A 19,077-nucleotide genomic window follows, 5' to 3' on the forward strand; every position below is an offset into this window, starting at 1 on the left:
CGACAGTGTAATCTTCAGTTCTCCCTTCCTTTCTCCCTTAGCTTGAAAACAGCTTTTCTATTTCTGTCCCCATCTGCAAACAGTTCCACAAGAACATTGTAGGGAAAGGAGGTGCCAACATCAAGAAGGTGAGATATTGTTCCTAACTCAAGTGCTCGTGATGATCACTGCCTGCAGCAAAATCCCACTGGATGCTCTCTGCTGCTCATTGGTGATGTCAAATATAGCCTGCAAGGGCTTTTCTTCTGACATGGGACACTTCTGAGATGATTTTTTTTTTTTTTTTTTTTTACTTTGTGTCAGATACGTAAAGAAAGCAACACCAAAATTGATCTCCCAGCAAAGAACAGCAACTCGGAGACAATTGTTATCACAGGCAAGAGGGCAAACTGCGAGGCTGCTCGACACAGGATAACATCACTTTGGAAGGACCTACAGAAGATGTGCATGTGGCTCAGGACCAGATTGAAGCCATGGTCAAGGAACTGGTGAGCTGGAGTTACTAGTTCCAGTAAGAAACTGGGGGAAGAAGGGGCAACAGAGCAGAGGGGATGAGGTGTTTGTCACATCCATATGATGTCTTGACAGGCTTAATCGAACTTGCAGAAGACAAATTGTGTGGCAGGTGGATGACACCCCTTGGTTATGAAACTCATCCATAGCATTCTTGAAAAGTCAGCATTAATTTTTTTTGGTGCAGAGAGGGAAGGATTCTCTTTGTTATAGCTGGAGAGGCATATAAGTAAGTCTTTTTGATGTTTCATGAGCACAATGCTCTCTTCTCAAAGCAGAGGAACGCTTGTGCTCTGCTTAATAGCAGAAGTGCTTGTAGCTGACCGCTGGTGAGTCAGTGCCAATACTGGCAGTAGGCAGTTACTTAGGGCACGAGACAGAAGCGGTGGCCTGTCCTACCTGGCCCTACATAATATAATATATAATATTGTACATACATACATGTATATCTATAAAAAATATAATTCTTTTTAGATCAACGGGATGGATTACGCAATAATCAAGGTTGACCACCAATTCCACCGACACCTCATTGGCAAGAACGGAGCTAACAGTAAGTGGAGTGCCTTTCCAGTCCTTCCCATGCTCACGCTCTTCGTGTTTAGTGGAGCGTATCAGGGTCTCTGTAGCTCACCCAGTGTGCTGTCTCCATCACATTTCCTCTGCTTTTCTGGAGTGGTGGTGGTACAAGGAGAGAAATGGGCCGTGAGGCCTTGCGATGGCTTTAACGTGTGAAAGTACCCTGGGAGCCTGAATAGTAGTGGAATTACTTTGATGTGTCCTGGAGCAATTTATTTATTTTTTTTTCCCCCCACACGTTGCTCTGTGTGAATGACATTTTAGCAGCCAGTTGTGGGTGGTGGAAATCTGCTTGGTGAGCTTCTCCCTGTAGAGGAATGAAGGCGGTGGGTTGATTAGCATTGATAACATGCAGCTGTGGCCTTGCCTCAGAGGCAGTGGGTTGATTGACATGGACGATGTGCAGGTGTAGCTGGTTCCTGCTAAGTGGTTAAATAGCCCTGTGGCTGGTGGGAGAGGGTGTCAGATGGAGGAGGAGCAGTGTGGTCTGGCTGCTGGGGGAAGGGGCTACAGCACTGGCAGTAGAATATGGCCAACGGTAAAGCCTTATTGCGGTCTGCTAGTTTGATAGCACTGCAACACATCCCCAGCAAAGAGTTTGGGGTAGAAATGAATGATTATTCTTTGCTTGAAATGTGATACTGTTTGGGGAGGAAACATGCCTCGCTCTGACAAGTGAACAATTGGCTCTGTAGATGCCACAGTATTTACTTGTACAGGTTCTCATGTGGCACAGGTTTGCTCTCACTGAACTCCAGGGTGAAGAGGTAATTTCCCTTGTCTCAACCCTACCCCACTGAGCCCTTCCCAGAGGTGGGTTTCCTTCTTCAACAGCCTCTGAGCAGTGATAATCAAGGTGCCTTGCTTCCAAGTCTTTGCCTAGCAGACTGTGTCACCACAGTCCTTGCCTTGAAGTTAACAGGATTAAGGATCTGTACAAGGTGTCTGTGCGCATTCCCCCGGACAACGAGAAGAGCAACCTGATCAGAATTGAAGGAGTCCCACAGGCCAAGAAAGAGCTCCTGGAACTTGCTTCCTGTATGGTGAGTGAGTAGGATGTGATGTTTGGGAGACTGCAGGGTTTGGGCTCTTGTGTTCCCTTCTAACCTTCTGGTGCGGGTGTGTGCCCCTTGCCCACTGAGCACTTGGATCTCATATGACAAGTGCAAGTTCCTCTTCACAAATGTCTTCCTCTGTTCCCTCGGGTAGCCCTTCTCTGTCAATGCAGAGTGAATTTTGTCTAGAGAAAAGAGGGACAGTGCTGGCAAGTAAACTGTCGGGCAGCAAACCGCTAAGTAAAAGTAGATGGCTCTCCAGCTGAACACTCAGTGTGCCCTCTGTTCCCATCAGGAAAATGAACGCACTGCGGACCTAATCATTGAGCAGAAATTCCACCGGACCATCATTGGGCAGAAGGGTGAGCGGATCTGGGAAATCCGGGAGAAATTCTCAGAGGTAAGGCTTGTTAGGAGATGAGGAATCCAGAGGGGTTATTTCCTACGTGGGTAGCAGGCCTGTCATCACAGAAGTAGTAACTTTAGTGGCTCTGTAGCGCAAGTGCCTGAGAAGATAGTTCTTTTAGCCAGAGGCCGCTAACACGGTTACCCTTTTCTGAATGGGAAAAGGGGATGTGTAGGATCCCCCCAACCTTTGCATGTGTCTGACACAAGGGTTCTTGCTTTTGCTTGAGCTAACTATAAATGACCACGCCTGCAGGTTATCATCAACTTCCCAGACCCTGCACACAAGAGTGACATCGTCCAACTCTGAGGTCCCAAAAATGAGGTGAAGAAGTGCACCGAGTACATGCACAAGATGGTGGCAGACCTGGTAAGGAGGTCTTCTGCCTGCTGTTCCCTCCTACGTGCCTGGAGAACCCTGGGGCAAAGCAGAGCTCTACTGGCTTGGGTAGAGCTAAAACACCTCAAGAGGAGGGAGCTGTCGACGCTGTTTTGGCTGAATGGAGGCAGGGGGGTAGTACCTGTTATGTGAAGGCTATAGGGGAACGTACTTGCCTTTGTTTATTCTTACAAGTCCCTCGTATAGAGAACTTCCTTGGGTCTAAGCCTATTTTCAAAAGCTCGTTTATCAGAGTTCCTGAAGTCGGGCCTCACTTGCCACGACAGTGTAATCTTCAGTTCTCCCTTCCTTTCTCCCTTAGCTTGAAAACAGCTTTTCTATTTCTGTCCCCATCTGCAAACAGTTCCACAAGAACATTGTAGGGAAAGGAGGTGCCAACATCAAGAAGGTGAGATATTGTTCCTAACTCAAGTGCTCGTGATGATCACTGCCTGCAGCAAAATCCCACTGGATGCTCTCTGCTGCTCATTGGTGATGTCAAATATAGCCTGCAAGGGCTTTTCTTCTGACATGGGACACTTCTGAGATGATTTTTTTTTTTTTTTTTTTTTTACTTTGTGTCAGATACGTAAAGAAAGCAACACCAAAATTGATCTCCCAGCAAAGAACAGCAACTCGGAGACAATTGTTATCACAGGCAAGAGGGCAAACTGCGAGGCTGCTCGACACAGGATAACATCACTTTGGAAGGACCTACAGAAGATGTGCATGTGGCTCAGGACCAGATTGAAGCCATGGTCAAGGAACTGGTGAGCTGGAGTTACTAGTTCCAGTAAGAAACTGGGGGAAGAAGGGGCAACAGAGCAGAGGGGATGAGGTGTTTGTCACATCCATATGATGTCTTGACAGGCTTAATCGAACTTGCAGAAGACAAATTGTGTGGCAGGTGGATGACACCCCTTGGTTATGAAACTCATCCATAGCATTCTTGAAAAGTCAGCATTAATTTTTTTTGGTGCAGAGAGGGAAGGATTCTCTTTGTTATAGCTGGAGAGGCATATAAGTAAGTCTTTTTGATGTTTCATGAGCACAATGCTCTCTTCTCAAAGCAGAGGAACGCTTGTGCTCTGCTTAATAGCAGAAGTGCTTGTAGCTGACCGCTGGTGAGTCAGTGCCAATACTGGCAGTAGGCAGTTACTTAGGGCACGAGACAGAAGCGGTGGCCTGTCCTACCTGGCCCTACATAATATAATATATAATATTGTACATACATACATGTATATCTATAAAAAATATAATTCTTTTTAGATCAACGGGATGGATTACGCAATAATCAAGGTTGACCACCAATTCCACCGACACCTCATTGGCAAGAACGGAGCTAACAGTAAGTGGAGTGCCTTTCCAGTCCTTCCCATGCTCACGCTCTTCGTGTTTAGTGGAGCGTATCAGGGTCTCTGTAGCTCACCCAGTGTGCTGTCTCCATCACATTTCCTCTGCTTTTCTGGAGTGGTGGTGGTACAAGGAGAGAAATGGGCCGTGAGGCCTTGCGATGGCTTTAACGTGTGAAAGTACCCTGGGAGCCTGAATAGTAGTGGAATTACTTTGATGTGTCCTGGAGCAATTTATTTATTTTTTTTTCCCCCCACACGTTGCTCTGTGTGAATGACATTTTAGCAGCCAGTTGTGGGTGGTGGAAATCTGCTTGGTGAGCTTCTCCCTGTAGAGGAATGAAGGCGGTGGGTTGATTAGCATTGATAACATGCAGCTGTGGCCTTGCCTCAGAGGCAGTGGGTTGATTGACATGGACGATGTGCAGGTGTAGCTGGTTCCTGCTAAGTGGTTAAATAGCCCTGTGGCTGGTGGGAGAGGGTGTCAGATGGAGGAGGAGCAGTGTGGTCTGGCTGCTGGGGGAAGGGGCTACAGCACTGGCAGTAGAATATGGCCAACGGTAAAGCCTTATTGCGGTCTGCTAGTTTGATAGCACTGCAACACATCCCCAGCAAAGAGTTTGGGGTAGAAATGAATGATTATTCTTTGCTTGAAATGTGATACTGTTTGGGGAGGAAACATGCCTCGCTCTGACAAGTGAACAATTGGCTCTGTAGATGCCACAGTATTTACTTGTACAGGTTCTCATGTGGCACAGGTTTGCTCTCACTGAACTCCAGGGTGAAGAGGTAATTTCCCTTGTCTCAACCCTACCCCACTGAGCCCTTCCCAGAGGTGGGTTTCCTTCTTCAACAGCCTCTGAGCAGTGATAATCAAGGTGCCTTGCTTCCAAGTCTTTGCCTAGCAGACTGTGTCACCACAGTCCTTGCCTTGAAGTTAACAGGATTAAGGATCTGTACAAGGTGTCTGTGCGCATTCCCCCGGACAACGAGAAGAGCAACCTGATCAGAATTGAAGGAGTCCCACAGGCCAAGAAAGAGCTCCTGGAACTTGCTTCCTGTATGGTGAGTGAGTAGGATGTGATGTTTGGGAGACTGCAGGGTTTGGGCTCTTGTGTTCCCTTCTAACCTTCTGGTGCGGGTGTGTGCCCCTTGCCCACTGAGCACTTGGATCTCATATGACAAGTGCAAGTTCCTCTTCACAAATGTCTTCCTCTGTTCCCTCGGGTAGCCCTTCTCTGTCAATGCAGAGTGAATTTTGTCTAGAGAAAAGAGGGACAGTGCTGGCAAGTAAACTGTCGGGCAGCAAACCGCTAAGTAAAAGTAGATGGCTCTCCAGCTGAACACTCAGTGTGCCCTCTGTTCCCATCAGGAAAATGAACGCACTGCGGACCTAATCATTGAGCAGAAATTCCACCGGACCATCATTGGGCAGAAGGGTGAGCGGATCTGGGAAATCCGGGAGAAATTCTCAGAGGTAAGGCTTGTTAGGAGATGAGGAATCCAGAGGGGTTATTTCCTACGTGGGTAGCAGGCCTGTCATCACAGAAGTAGTAACTTTAGTGGCTCTGTAGCGCAAGTGCCTGAGAAGATAGTTCTTTTAGCCAGAGGCCGCTAACACGGTTACCCTTTTCTGAATGGGAAAAGGGGATGTGTAGGATCCCCCCAACCTTTGCATGTGTCTGACACAAGGGTTCTTGCTTTTGCTTGAGCTAACTATAAATGACCACGCCTGCAGGTTATCATCAACTTCCCAGACCCTGCACACAAGAGTGACATCGTCCAACTCTGAGGTCCCAAAAATGAGGTGAAGAAGTGCACCGAGTACATGCACAAGATGGTGGCAGACCTGGTAAGGAGGTCTTCTGCCTGCTGTTCCCTCCTACGTGCCTGGAGAACCCTGGGGCAAAGCAGAGCTCTACTGGCTTGGGTAGAGCTAAAACACCTCAAGAGGAGGGAGCTGTCGACGCTGTTTTGGCTGAATGGAGGCAGGGGGGTAGTACCTGTTATGTGAAGGCTATAGGGGAACGTACTTGCCTTTGTTTATTCTTACAAGTCCCTCGTATAGAGAACTTCCTTGGGTCTAAGCCTATTTTCAAAAGCTCGTTTATCAGAGTTCCTGAAGTCGGGCCTCACTTGCCACGACAGTGTAATCTTCAGTTCTCCCTTCCTTTCTCCCTTAGCTTGAAAACAGCTTTTCTATTTCTGTCCCCATCTGCAAACAGTTCCACAAGAACATTGTAGGGAAAGGAGGTGCCAACATCAAGAAGGTGAGATATTGTTCCTAACTCAAGTGCTCGTGATGATCACTGCCTGCAGCAAAATCCCACTGGATGCTCTCTGCTGCTCATTGGTGATGTCAAATATAGCCTGCAAGGGCTTTTCTTCTGACATGGGACACTTCTGAGATGATTTTTTTTTTTTTTTTTTTTTTACTTTGTGTCAGATACGTAAAGAAAGCAACACCAAAATTGATCTCCCAGCAAAGAACAGCAACTCGGAGACAATTGTTATCACAGGCAAGAGGGCAAACTGCGAGGCTGCTCGACACAGGATAACATCACTTTGGAAGGACCTACAGAAGATGTGCATGTGGCTCAGGACCAGATTGAAGCCATGGTCAAGGAACTGGTGAGCTGGAGTTACTAGTTCCAGTAAGAAACTGGGGGAAGAAGGGGCAACAGAGCAGAGGGGATGAGGTGTTTGTCACATCCATATGATGTCTTGACAGGCTTAATCGAACTTGCAGAAGACAAATTGTGTGGCAGGTGGATGACACCCCTTGGTTATGAAACTCATCCATAGCATTCTTGAAAAGTCAGCATTAATTTTTTTTGGTGCAGAGAGGGAAGGATTCTCTTTGTTATAGCTGGAGAGGCATATAAGTAAGTCTTTTTGATGTTTCATGAGCACAATGCTCTCTTCTCAAAGCAGAGGAACGCTTGTGCTCTGCTTAATAGCAGAAGTGCTTGTAGCTGACCGCTGGTGAGTCAGTGCCAATACTGGCAGTAGGCAGTTACTTAGGGCACGAGACAGAAGCGGTGGCCTGTCCTACCTGGCCCTACATAATATAATATATAATATTGTACATACATACATGTATATCTATAAAAAATATAATTCTTTTTAGATCAACGGGATGGATTACGCAATAATCAAGGTTGACCACCAATTCCACCGACACCTCATTGGCAAGAACGGAGCTAACAGTAAGTGGAGTGCCTTTCCAGTCCTTCCCATGCTCACGCTCTTCGTGTTTAGTGGAGCGTATCAGGGTCTCTGTAGCTCACCCAGTGTGCTGTCTCCATCACATTTCCTCTGCTTTTCTGGAGTGGTGGTGGTACAAGGAGAGAAATGGGCCGTGAGGCCTTGCGATGGCTTTAACGTGTGAAAGTACCCTGGGAGCCTGAATAGTAGTGGAATTACTTTGATGTGTCCTGGAGCAATTTATTTATTTTTTTTTCCCCCCACACGTTGCTCTGTGTGAATGACATTTTAGCAGCCAGTTGTGGGTGGTGGAAATCTGCTTGGTGAGCTTCTCCCTGTAGAGGAATGAAGGCGGTGGGTTGATTAGCATTGATAACATGCAGCTGTGGCCTTGCCTCAGAGGCAGTGGGTTGATTGACATGGACGATGTGCAGGTGTAGCTGGTTCCTGCTAAGTGGTTAAATAGCCCTGTGGCTGGTGGGAGAGGGTGTCAGATGGAGGAGGAGCAGTGTGGTCTGGCTGCTGGGGGAAGGGGCTACAGCACTGGCAGTAGAATATGGCCAACGGTAAAGCCTTATTGCGGTCTGCTAGTTTGATAGCACTGCAACACATCCCCAGCAAAGAGTTTGGGGTAGAAATGAATGATTATTCTTTGCTTGAAATGTGATACTGTTTGGGGAGGAAACATGCCTCGCTCTGACAAGTGAACAATTGGCTCTGTAGATGCCACAGTATTTACTTGTACAGGTTCTCATGTGGCACAGGTTTGCTCTCACTGAACTCCAGGGTGAAGAGGTAATTTCCCTTGTCTCAACCCTACCCCACTGAGCCCTTCCCAGAGGTGGGTTTCCTTCTTCAACAGCCTCTGAGCAGTGATAATCAAGGTGCCTTGCTTCCAAGTCTTTGCCTAGCAGACTGTGTCACCACAGTCCTTGCCTTGAAGTTAACAGGATTAAGGATCTGTACAAGGTGTCTGTGCGCATTCCCCCGGACAACGAGAAGAGCAACCTGATCAGAATTGAAGGAGTCCCACAGGCCAAGAAAGAGCTCCTGGAACTTGCTTCCTGTATGGTGAGTGAGTAGGATGTGATGTTTGGGAGACTGCAGGGTTTGGGCTCTTGTGTTCCCTTCTAACCTTCTGGTGCGGGTGTGTGCCCCTTGCCCACTGAGCACTTGGATCTCATATGACAAGTGCAAGTTCCTCTTCACAAATGTCTTCCTCTGTTCCCTCGGGTAGCCCTTCTCTGTCAATGCAGAGTGAATTTTGTCTAGAGAAAAGAGGGACAGTGCTGGCAAGTAAACTGTCGGGCAGCAAACCGCTAAGTAAAAGTAGATGGCTCTCCAGCTGAACACTCAGTGTGCCCTCTGTTCCCATCAGGAAAATGAACGCACTGCGGACCTAATCATTGAGCAGAAATTCCACCGGACCATCATTGGGCAGAAGGGTGAGCGGATCTGGGAAATCCGGGAGAAATTCTCAGAGGTAAGGCTTGTTAGGAGATGAGGAATCCAGAGGGGTTATTTCCTACGTGGGTAGCAGGCCTGTCATCACAGAAGTAGTAACTTTAGTGGCTCTGTAGCGCAAGTGCCTGAGAAGATAGTTCTTTTAGCCAGAGGCCGCTAACACGGTTACCCTTTTCTGAATGGGAAAAGGGGATGTGTAGGATCCCCCCAACCTTTGCATGTGTCTGACACAAGGGTTCTTGCTTTTGCTTGAGCTAACTATAAATGACCACGCCTGCAGGTTATCATCAACTTCCCAGACCCTGCACACAAGAGTGACATCGTCCAACTCTGAGGTCCCAAAAATGAGGTGAAGAAGTGCACCGAGTACATGCACAAGATGGTGGCAGACCTGGTAAGGAGGTCTTCTGCCTGCTGTTCCCTCCTACGTGCCTGGAGAACCCTGGGGCAAAGCAGAGCTCTACTGGCTTGGGTAGAGCTAAAACACCTCAAGAGGAGGGAGCTGTCGACGCTGTTTTGGCTGAATGGAGGCAGGGGGGTAGTACCTGTTATGTGAAGGCTATAGGGGAACGTACTTGCCTTTGTTTATTCTTACAAGTCCCTCGTATAGAGAACTTCCTTGGGTCTAAGCCTATTTTCAAAAGCTCGTTTATCAGAGTTCCTGAAGTCGGGCCTCACTTGCCACGACAGTGTAATCTTCAGTTCTCCCTTCCTTTCTCCCTTAGCTTGAAAACAGCTTTTCTATTTCTGTCCCCATCTGCAAACAGTTCCACAAGAACATTGTAGGGAAAGGAGGTGCCAACATCAAGAAGGTGAGATATTGTTCCTAACTCAAGTGCTCGTGATGATCACTGCCTGCAGCAAAATCCCACTGGATGCTCTCTGCTGCTCATTGGTGATGTCAAATATAGCCTGCAAGGGCTTTTCTTCTGACATGGGACACTTCTGAGATGATTTTTTTTTTTTTTTTTTTTTTACTTTGTGTCAGATACGTAAAGAAAGCAACACCAAAATTGATCTCCCAGCAAAGAACAGCAACTCGGAGACAATTGTTATCACAGGCAAGAGGGCAAACTGCGAGGCTGCTCGACACAGGATAACATCACTTTGGAAGGACCTACAGAAGATGTGCATGTGGCTCAGGACCAGATTGAAGCCATGGTCAAGGAACTGGTGAGCTGGAGTTACTAGTTCCAGTAAGAAACTGGGGGAAGAAGGGGCAACAGAGCAGAGGGGATGAGGTGTTTGTCACATCCATATGATGTCTTGACAGGCTTAATCGAACTTGCAGAAGACAAATTGTGTGGCAGGTGGATGACACCCCTTGGTTATGAAACTCATCCATAGCATTCTTGAAAAGTCAGCATTAATTTTTTTTGGTGCAGAGAGGGAAGGATTCTCTTTGTTATAGCTGGAGAGGCATATAAGTAAGTCTTTTTGATGTTTCATGAGCACAATGCTCTCTTCTCAAAGCAGAGGAACGCTTGTGCTCTGCTTAATAGCAGAAGTGCTTGTAGCTGACCGCTGGTGAGTCAGTGCCAATACTGGCAGTAGGCAGTTACTTAGGGCACGAGACAGAAGCGGTGGCCTGTCCTACCTGGCCCTACATAATATAATATATAATATTGTACATACATACATGTATATCTATAAAAAATATAATTCTTTTTAGATCAACGGGATGGATTACGCAATAATCAAGGTTGACCACCAATTCCACCGACACCTCATTGGCAAGAACGGAGCTAACAGTAAGTGGAGTGCCTTTCCAGTCCTTCCCATGCTCACGCTCTTCGTGTTTAGTGGAGCGTATCAGGGTCTCTGTAGCTCACCCAGTGTGCTGTCTCCATCACATTTCCTCTGCTTTTCTGGAGTGGTGGTGGTACAAGGAGAGAAATGGGCCGTGAGGCCTTGCGATGGCTTTAACGTGTGAAAGTACCCTGGGAGCCTGAATAGTAGTGGAATTACTTTGATGTGTCCTGGAGCAATTTATTTATTTTTTTTTCCCCCCACACGTTGCTCTGTGTGAATGACATTTTAGCAGCCAGTTGTGGGTGGTGGAAATCTGCTTGGTGAGCTTCTCCCTGTAGAGGAATGAAGGCGGTGGGTTGATTAGCATTGATAACATGCAGCTGTGGCCTTGCCTCAGAGGCAGTGGGTTGATTGACATGGACGATGTGCAGGTGTAGCTGGTTCCTGCTAAGTGGTTAAATAGCCCTGTGGCTGGTGGGAGAGGGTGTCAGATGGAGGAGGAGCAGTGTGGTCTGGCTGCTGGGGGAAGGGGCTACAGCACTGGCAGTAGAATATGGCCAACGGTAAAGCCTTATTGCGGTCTGCTAGTTTGATAGCACTGCAACACATCCCCAGCAAAGAGTTTGGGGTAGAAATGAATGATTATTCTTTGCTTGAAATGTGATACTGTTTGGGGAGGAAACATGCCTCGCTCTGACAAGTGAACAATTGGCTCTGTAGATGCCACAGTATTTACTTGTACAGGTTCTCATGTGGCACAGGTTTGCTCTCACTGAACTCCAGGGTGAAGAGGTAATTTCCCTTGTCTCAACCCTACCCCACTGAGCCCTTCCCAGAGGTGGGTTTCCTTCTTCAACAGCCTCTGAGCAGTGATAATCAAGGTGCCTTGCTTCCAAGTCTTTGCCTAGCAGACTGTGTCACCACAGTCCTTGCCTTGAAGTTAACAGGATTAAGGATCTGTACAAGGTGTCTGTGCGCATTCCCCCGGACAACGAGAAGAGCAACCTGATCAGAATTGAAGGAGTCCCACAGGCCAAGAAAGAGCTCCTGGAACTTGCTTCCTGTATGGTGAGTGAGTAGGATGTGATGTTTGGGAGACTGCAGGGTTTGGGCTCTTGTGTTCCCTTCTAACCTTCTGGTGCGGGTGTGTGCCCCTTGCCCACTGAGCACTTGGATCTCATATGACAAGTGCAAGTTCCTCTTCACAAATGTCTTCCTCTGTTCCCTCGGGTAGCCCTTCTCTGTCAATGCAGAGTGAATTTTGTCTAGAGAAAAGAGGGACAGTGCTGGCAAGTAAACTGTCGGGCAGCAAACCGCTAAGTAAAAGTAGATGGCTCTCCAGCTGAACACTCAGTGTGCCCTCTGTTCCCATCAGGAAAATGAACGCACTGCGGACCTAATCATTGAGCAGAAATTCCACCGGACCATCATTGGGCAGAAGGGTGAGCGGATCTGGGAAATCCGGGAGAAATTCTCAGAGGTAAGGCTTGTTAGGAGATGAGGAATCCAGAGGGGTTATTTCCTACGTGGGTAGCAGGCCTGTCATCACAGAAGTAGTAACTTTAGTGGCTCTGTAGCGCAAGTGCCTGAGAAGATAGTTCTTTTAGCCAGAGGCCGCTAACACGGTTACCCTTTTCTGAATGGGAAAAGGGGATGTGTAGGATCCCCCCAACCTTTGCATGTGTCTGACACAAGGGTTCTTGCTTTTGCTTGAGCTAACTATAAATGACCACGCCTGCAGGTTATCATCAACTTCCCAGACCCTGCACACAAGAGTGACATCGTCCAACTCTGAGGTCCCAAAAATGAGGTGAAGAAGTGCACCGAGTACATGCACAAGATGGTGGCAGACCTGGTAAGGAGGTCTTCTGCCTGCTGTTCCCTCCTACGTGCCTGGAGAACCCTGGGGCAAAGCAGAGCTCTACTGGCTTGGGTAGAGCTAAAACACCTCAAGAGGAGGGAGCTGTCGACGCTGTTTTGGCTGAATGGAGGCAGGGGGGTAGTACCTGTTATGTGAAGGCTATAGGGGAACGTACTTGCCTTTGTTTATTCTTACAAGTCCCTCGTATAGAGAACTTCCTTGGGTCTAAGCCTATTTTCAAAAGCTCGTTTATCAGAGTTCCTGAAGTCGGGCCTCACTTGCCACGACAGTGTAATCTTCAGTTCTCCCTTCCTTTCTCCCTTAGCTTGAAAACAGCTTTTCTATTTCTGTCCCCATCTGCAAACAGTTCCACAAGAACATTGTAGGGAAAGGAGGTGCCAACATCAAGAAGGTGAGATATTGTTCCTAACTCAAGTGCTCGTGATGATCACTGCCTGCAGCAAAATCCCACTGGATGCTCTCTGCTGCTCATTGGTGATGTCAAATATAGCCTGCAAGGGCTTTTCTTCTGACATGGGACACTTCTGAGATGATTTTTTTTTTTTTTTTTTTTTTACTTTGTGTCAGATACGTAAAGAAAGCAACACCAAAATTGATCTCCCAGCAAAGAACAGCAACTCGGAGACAATTGTTATCACAGGCAAGAGGGCAAACTGCGAGGCTGCTCGACACAGGATAACATCACTTTGGAAGGACCTACAGAAGATGTGCATGTGGCTCAGGACCAGATTGAAGCCATGGTCAAGGAACTGGTGAGCTGGAGTTACTAGTTCCAGTAAGAAACTGGGGGAAGAAGGGGCAACAGAGCAGAGGGGATGAGGTGTTTGTCACATCCATATGATGTCTTGACAGGCTTAATCGAACTTGCAGAAGACAAATTGTGTGGCAGGTGGATGACACCCCTTGGTTATGAAACTCATCCATAGCATTCTTGAAAAGTCAGCATTAATTTTTTTTGGTGCAGAGAGGGAAGGATTCTCTTTGTTATAGCTGGAGAGGCATATAAGTAAGTCTTTTTGATGTTTCATGAGCACAATGCTCTCTTCTCAAAGCAGAGGAACGCTTGTGCTCTGCTTAATAGCAGAAGTGCTTGTAGCTGACCGCTGGTGAGTCAGTGCCAATACTGGCAGTAGGCAGTTACTTAGGGCACGAGACAGAAGCGGTGGCCTGTCCTACCTGGCCCTACATAATATAATATATAATATTGTACATACATACATGTATATCTATAAAAAATATAATTCTTTTTAGATCAACGGGATGGATTACGCAATAATCAAGGTTGACCACCAATTCCACCGACACCTCATTGGCAAGAACGGAGCTAACAGTAAGTGGAGTGCCTTTCCAGTCCTTCCCATGCTCACGCTCTTCGTGTTTAGTGGAGCGTATCAGGGTCTCTGTAGCTCACCCAGTGTGCTGTCTCCATCACATTTCCTCTGCTTTTCTGGAGTGGTGGTGGTACAAGGAGAGAAATGGGCCGTGAGGCCTTGCGATGGCTTTAACGTGTGAAAGTACCCTGGGAGCCTGAATAGTAGTGGAATTACTTTGATGTGTCCTGGAGCAATTTATTTATTTTTTTTTCCCCCCACACGTTGCTCTGTGTGAATGACATTTTAGCAGCCAGTTGTGGGTGGTGGAAATCTGCTTGGTGAGCTTCTCCCTGTAGAGGAATGAAGGCGGTGGGTTGATTAGCATTGATAACATGCAGCTGTGGCCTTGCCTCAGAGGCAGTGGGTTGATTGACATGGACGATGTGCAGGTGTAGCTGGTTCCTGCTAAGTGGTTAAATAGCCCTGTGGCTGGTGGGAGAGGGTGTCAGATGGAGGAGGAGCAGTGTGGTCTGGCTGCTGGGGGAAGGGGCTACAGCACTGGCAGTAGAATATGGCCAACGGTAAAGCCTTATTGCGGTCTGCTAGTTTGATAGCACTGCAACACATCCCCAGCAAAGAGTTTGGGGTAGAAATGAATGATTATTCTTTGCTTGAAATGTGATACTGTTTGGGGAGGAAACATGCCTCGCTCTGACAAGTGAACAATTGGCTCTGTAGATGCCACAGTATTTACTTGTACAGGTTCTCATGTGGCACAGGTTTGCTCTCACTGAACTCCAGGGTGAAGAGGTAATTTCCCTTGTCTCAACCCTACCCCACTGAGCCCTTCCCAGAGGTGGGTTTCCTTCTTCAACAGCCTCTGAGCAGTGATAATCAAGGTGCCTTGCTTCCAAGTCTTTGCCTAGCAGACTGTGTCACCACAGTCCTTGCCTTGAAGTTAACAGGATTAAGGATCTGTACAAGGTGTCTGTGCGCATTCCCCCGGACAACGAGAAGAGCAACCTGATCAGAATTGAAGGAGTCCCACAGGCCAAGAAAGAGCTCCTGGAACTTGCTTCCTGTATGGTGAGTGAGTAGGATGTGATGTTTGGGAGACTGCAGGGTTTGGGCTCTTGTGTTCCCTTCTAACCTTCTGGTGCGGGTGTGTGCCCCTTGCCCACTGAGCACTTGGATCTCATATGACAAGTGCAAGTTCCTCTTCACAAATGTCTTCCTCTGTTCCCTCGGGTAGCCCTTCTCTGTCAATGCAGAGTGAATTTTGTCTAGAGAAAAGAGGGACAGTGCTGGCAAGTAAACTGTCGGGCAGCAAACCGCTAAGTAAAAGTAGATGGCTCTCCAGCTGAACACTCAGTGTGCCCTCTGTTCCCATCAGGAAAATGAACGCACTGCGGACCTAATCATTGAGCAGAAATTCCACCGGACCATCATTGGGCAGAAGGGTGAGCGGATCTGGGAAATCCGGGAGAAATTCTCAGAGGTAAGGCTTGTTAGGAGATGAGGAATCCAGAGGGGTTATTTCCTACGTGGGTAGCAGGCCTGTCATCACAGAAGTAGTAACTTTAGTGGCTCTGTAGCGCAAGTGCCTGAGAAGATAGTTCTTTTAGCCAGAGGCCGCTAACACGGTTACCCTTTTCTGAATGGGAAAAGGGGATGTGTAGGATCCCCCCAACCTTTGCATGTGTCTGACACAAGGGTTCTTGCTTTTGCTTGAGCTAACTATAAATGACCACGCCTGCAGGTTATCATCAACTTCCCAGACCCTGCACACAAGAGTGACATCGTCCAACTCTGAGGTCCCAAAAATGAGGTGAAGAAGTGCACCGAGTACATGCACAAGATGGTGGCAGACCTGGTAAGGAGGTCTTCTGCCTGCTGTTCCCTCCTACGTGCCTGGAGAACCCTGGGGCAAAGCAGAGCTCTACTGGCTTGGGTAGAGCTAAAACACCTCAAGAGGAGGGAGCTGTCGACGCTGTTTTGGCTGAATGGAGGCAGGGGGGTAGTACCTGTTATGTGAAGGCTATAGGGGAACGTACTTGCCTTTGTTTATTCTTACAAGTCCCTCGTATAGAGAACTTCCTTGGGTCTAAGCCTATTTTCAAAAGCTCGTTTATCAGAGTTCCTGAAGTCGGGCCTCACTTGCCACGACAGTGTAATCTTCAGTTCTCCCTTCCTTTCTCCCTTAGCTTGAAAACAGCTTTTCTATTTCTGTCCCCATCTGCAAACAGTTCCACAAGAACATTGTAGGGAAAGGAGGTGCCAACATCAAGAAGGTGAGATATTGTTCCTAACTCAAGTGCTCGTGATGATCACTGCCTGCAGCAAAATCCCACTGGATGCTCTCTGCTGCTCATTGGTGATGTCAAATATAGCCTGCAAGGGCTTTTCTTCTGACATGGGACACTTCTGAGATGATTTTTTTTTTTTTTTTTTTTTTACTTTGTGTCAGATACGTAAAGAAAGCAACACCAAAATTGATCTCCCAGCAAAGAACAGCAACTCGGAGACAATTGTTATCACAGGCAAGAGGGCAAACTGCGAGGCTGCTCGACACAGGATAACATCACTTTGGAAGGACCTACAGAAGATGTGCATGTGGCTCAGGACCAGATTGAAGCCATGGTCAAGGAACTGGTGAGCTGGAGTTACTAGTTCCAGTAAGAAACTGGGGGAAGAAGGGGCAACAGAGCAGAGGGGATGAGGTGTTTGTCACATCCATATGATGTCTTGACAGGCTTAATCGAACTTGCAGAAGACAAATTGTGTGGCAGGTGGATGACACCCCTTGGTTATGAAACTCATCCATAGCATTCTTGAAAAGTCAGCATTAATTTTTTTTGGTGCAGAGAGGGAAGGATTCTCTTTGTTATAGCTGGAGAGGCATATAAGTAAGTCTTTTTGATGTTTCATGAGCACAATGCTCTCTTCTCAAAGCAGAGGAACGCTTGTGCTCTGCTTAATAGCAGAAGTGCTTGTAGCTGACCGCTGGTGAGTCAGTGCCAATACTGGCAGTAGGCAGTTACTTAGGGCACGAGACAGAAGCGGTGGCCTGTCCTACCTGGCCCTACATAATATAATATATAATATTGTACATACATACATGTATATCTATAAAAAATATAATTCTTTTTAGATCAACGGGATGGATTACGCAATAATCAAGGTTGACCACCAATTCCACCGACACCTCATTGGCAAGAACGGAGCTAACAGTAAGTGGAGTGCCTTTCCAGTCCTTCCCATGCTCACGCTCTTCGTGTTTAGTGGAGCGTATCAGGGTCTCTGTAGCTCACCCAGTGTGCTGTCTCCATCACATTTCCTCTGCTTTTCTGGAGTGGTGGTGGTACAAGGAGAGAAATGGGCCGTGAGGCCTTGCGATGGCTTTAACGTGTGAAAGTACCCTGGGAGCCTGAATAGTAGTGGAATTACTTTGATGTGTCCTGGAGCAATTTATTTATTTTTTTTTCCCCCCACACGTTGCTCTGTGTGAATGACATTTTAGCAGCCAGTTGTGGGTGGTGGAAATCTGCTTGGTGAGCTTCTCCCTGTAGAGGAATGAAGGCGGTGGGTTGATTAGCATTGATAACATGCAGCTGTGGCCTTGCCTCAGAGGCAGTGGGTTGATTGACATGGACGATGTGCAGGTGTAGCTGGTTCCTGCTAAGTGGTTAAATAGCCCTGTGGCTGGTGGGAGAGGGTGTCAGATGGAGGAGGAGCAGTGTGGTCTGGCTGCTGGGGGAAGGGGCTACAGCACTGGCAGTAGAATATGGCCAACGGTAAAGCCTTATTGCGGTCTGCTAGTTTGATAGCACTGCAACACATCCCCAGCAAAGAGTTTGGGGTAGAAATGAATGATTATTCTTTGCTTGAAATGTGATACTGTTTGGGGAGGAAACATGCCTCGCTCTGACAAGTGAACAATTGGCTCTGTAGATGCCACAGTATTTACTTGTACAGGTTCTCATGTGGCACAGGTTTGCTCTCACTGAACTCCAGGGTGAAGAGGTAATTTCCCTTGTCTCAACCCTACCCCACTGAGCCCTTCCCAGAGGTGGGTTTCCTTCTTCAACAGCCTCTGAGCAGTGATAATCAAGGTGCCTTGCTTCCAAGTCTTTGCCTAGCAGACTGTGTCACCACAGTCCTTGCCTTGAAGTTAACAGGATTAAGGATCTGTACAAGGTGTCTGTGCGCATTCCCCCGGACAACGAGAAGAGCAACCTGATCAGAATTGAAGGAGTCCCACAGGCCAAGAAAGAGCTCCTGGAACTTGCTTCCTGTATGGTGAGTGAGTAGGATGTGATGTTTGGGAGACTGCAGGGTTTGGGCTCTTGTGTTCCCTTCTAACCTTCTGGTGCGGGTGTGTGCCCCTTGCCCACTGAGCACTTGGATCTCATATGACAAGTGCAAGTTCCTCTTCACAAATGTCTTCCTCTGTTCCCTCGGGTAGCCCTTCTCTGTCAATGCAGAGTGAATTTTGTCTAGAGAAAAGAGGGACAGTGCTGGCAAGTAAACTGTCGGGCAGCAAACCGCTAAGTAAAAGTAGATGGCTCTCCAGCTGAACACTCAGTGTGCCCTCTGTTCCCATCAGGAAAATGAACGCACTGCGGACCTAATCATTGAGCAGAAATTCCACCGGACCATCATTGGGCAGAAGGGTGAGCGGATCTGGGAAATCCGGGAGAAATTCTCAGAGGTAAGGCTTGTTAGGAGATGAGGAATCCAGAGGGGTTATTTCCTACGTGGGTAGCAGGCCTGTCATCACAGAAGTAGTAACTTTAGTGGCTCTGTAGCGCAAGTGCCTGAGAAGATAGTTCTTTTAGCCAGAGGCCGCTAACACGGTTACCCTTTTCTGAATGGGAAAAGGGGATGTGTAGGATCCCCCCAACCTTTGCATGTGTCTGACACAAGGGTTCTTGCTTTTGCTTGAGCTAACTATAAATGACCACGCCTGCAGGTTATCATCAACTTCCCAGACCCTGCACACAAGAGTGACATCGTCCAACTCTGAGGTCCCAAAAATGAGGTGAAGAAGTGCACCGAGTACATGCACAAGATGGTGGCAGACCTGGTAAGGAGGTCTTCTGCCTGCTGTTCCCTCCTACGTGCCTGGAGAACCCTGGGGCAAAGCAGAGCTCTACTGGCTTGGGTAGAGCTAAAA

At 47.6% G+C, this 19,077-nt stretch overlaps 4 long non-coding RNA genes across 4 annotated transcripts; all 4 read left to right on the forward strand.

Annotated features, from left to right (window-relative positions):
- The first annotated feature begins 3,630 nt into the window (after positions 1-3,630).
- LOC308059826 lies at positions 3,631-5,304 on the forward strand. Its single transcript, XR_013926418.1, has 3 exons — positions 3,631-3,701; positions 4,201-4,279; positions 5,221-5,304. It is a non-coding gene; the product is annotated as an uncharacterized lncRNA (long non-coding RNA).
- A 1,539-nt stretch (positions 5,305-6,843) lies between these two features.
- Positions 6,844-8,517, forward strand: LOC308059189. The gene is made up of 3 exons (XR_013926162.1): positions 6,844-6,914; positions 7,414-7,492; positions 8,434-8,517. It is a non-coding gene; the product is annotated as an uncharacterized lncRNA (long non-coding RNA).
- Positions 8,518-10,056: 1,539 nt separating this feature from the next.
- LOC308059190 lies at positions 10,057-11,730 on the forward strand. The gene is made up of 3 exons (XR_013926163.1): positions 10,057-10,127; positions 10,627-10,705; positions 11,647-11,730. It is a non-coding gene; the product is annotated as an uncharacterized lncRNA (long non-coding RNA).
- Positions 11,731-13,269: 1,539 nt separating this feature from the next.
- Positions 13,270-14,943, forward strand: LOC308058790. The gene is made up of 3 exons (XR_013925968.1): positions 13,270-13,340; positions 13,840-13,918; positions 14,860-14,943. It is a non-coding gene; the product is annotated as an uncharacterized lncRNA (long non-coding RNA).
- Positions 14,944-19,077: the final 4,134 nt, after the last annotated feature.

This window comes from Falco punctatus (assembly GCF_963210335.1).
Source record: "Falco punctatus genome assembly, chromosome: 2".
NCBI classification, from domain to species: Eukaryota; Metazoa; Chordata; class Aves; order Falconiformes; family Falconidae; genus Falco; species Falco punctatus.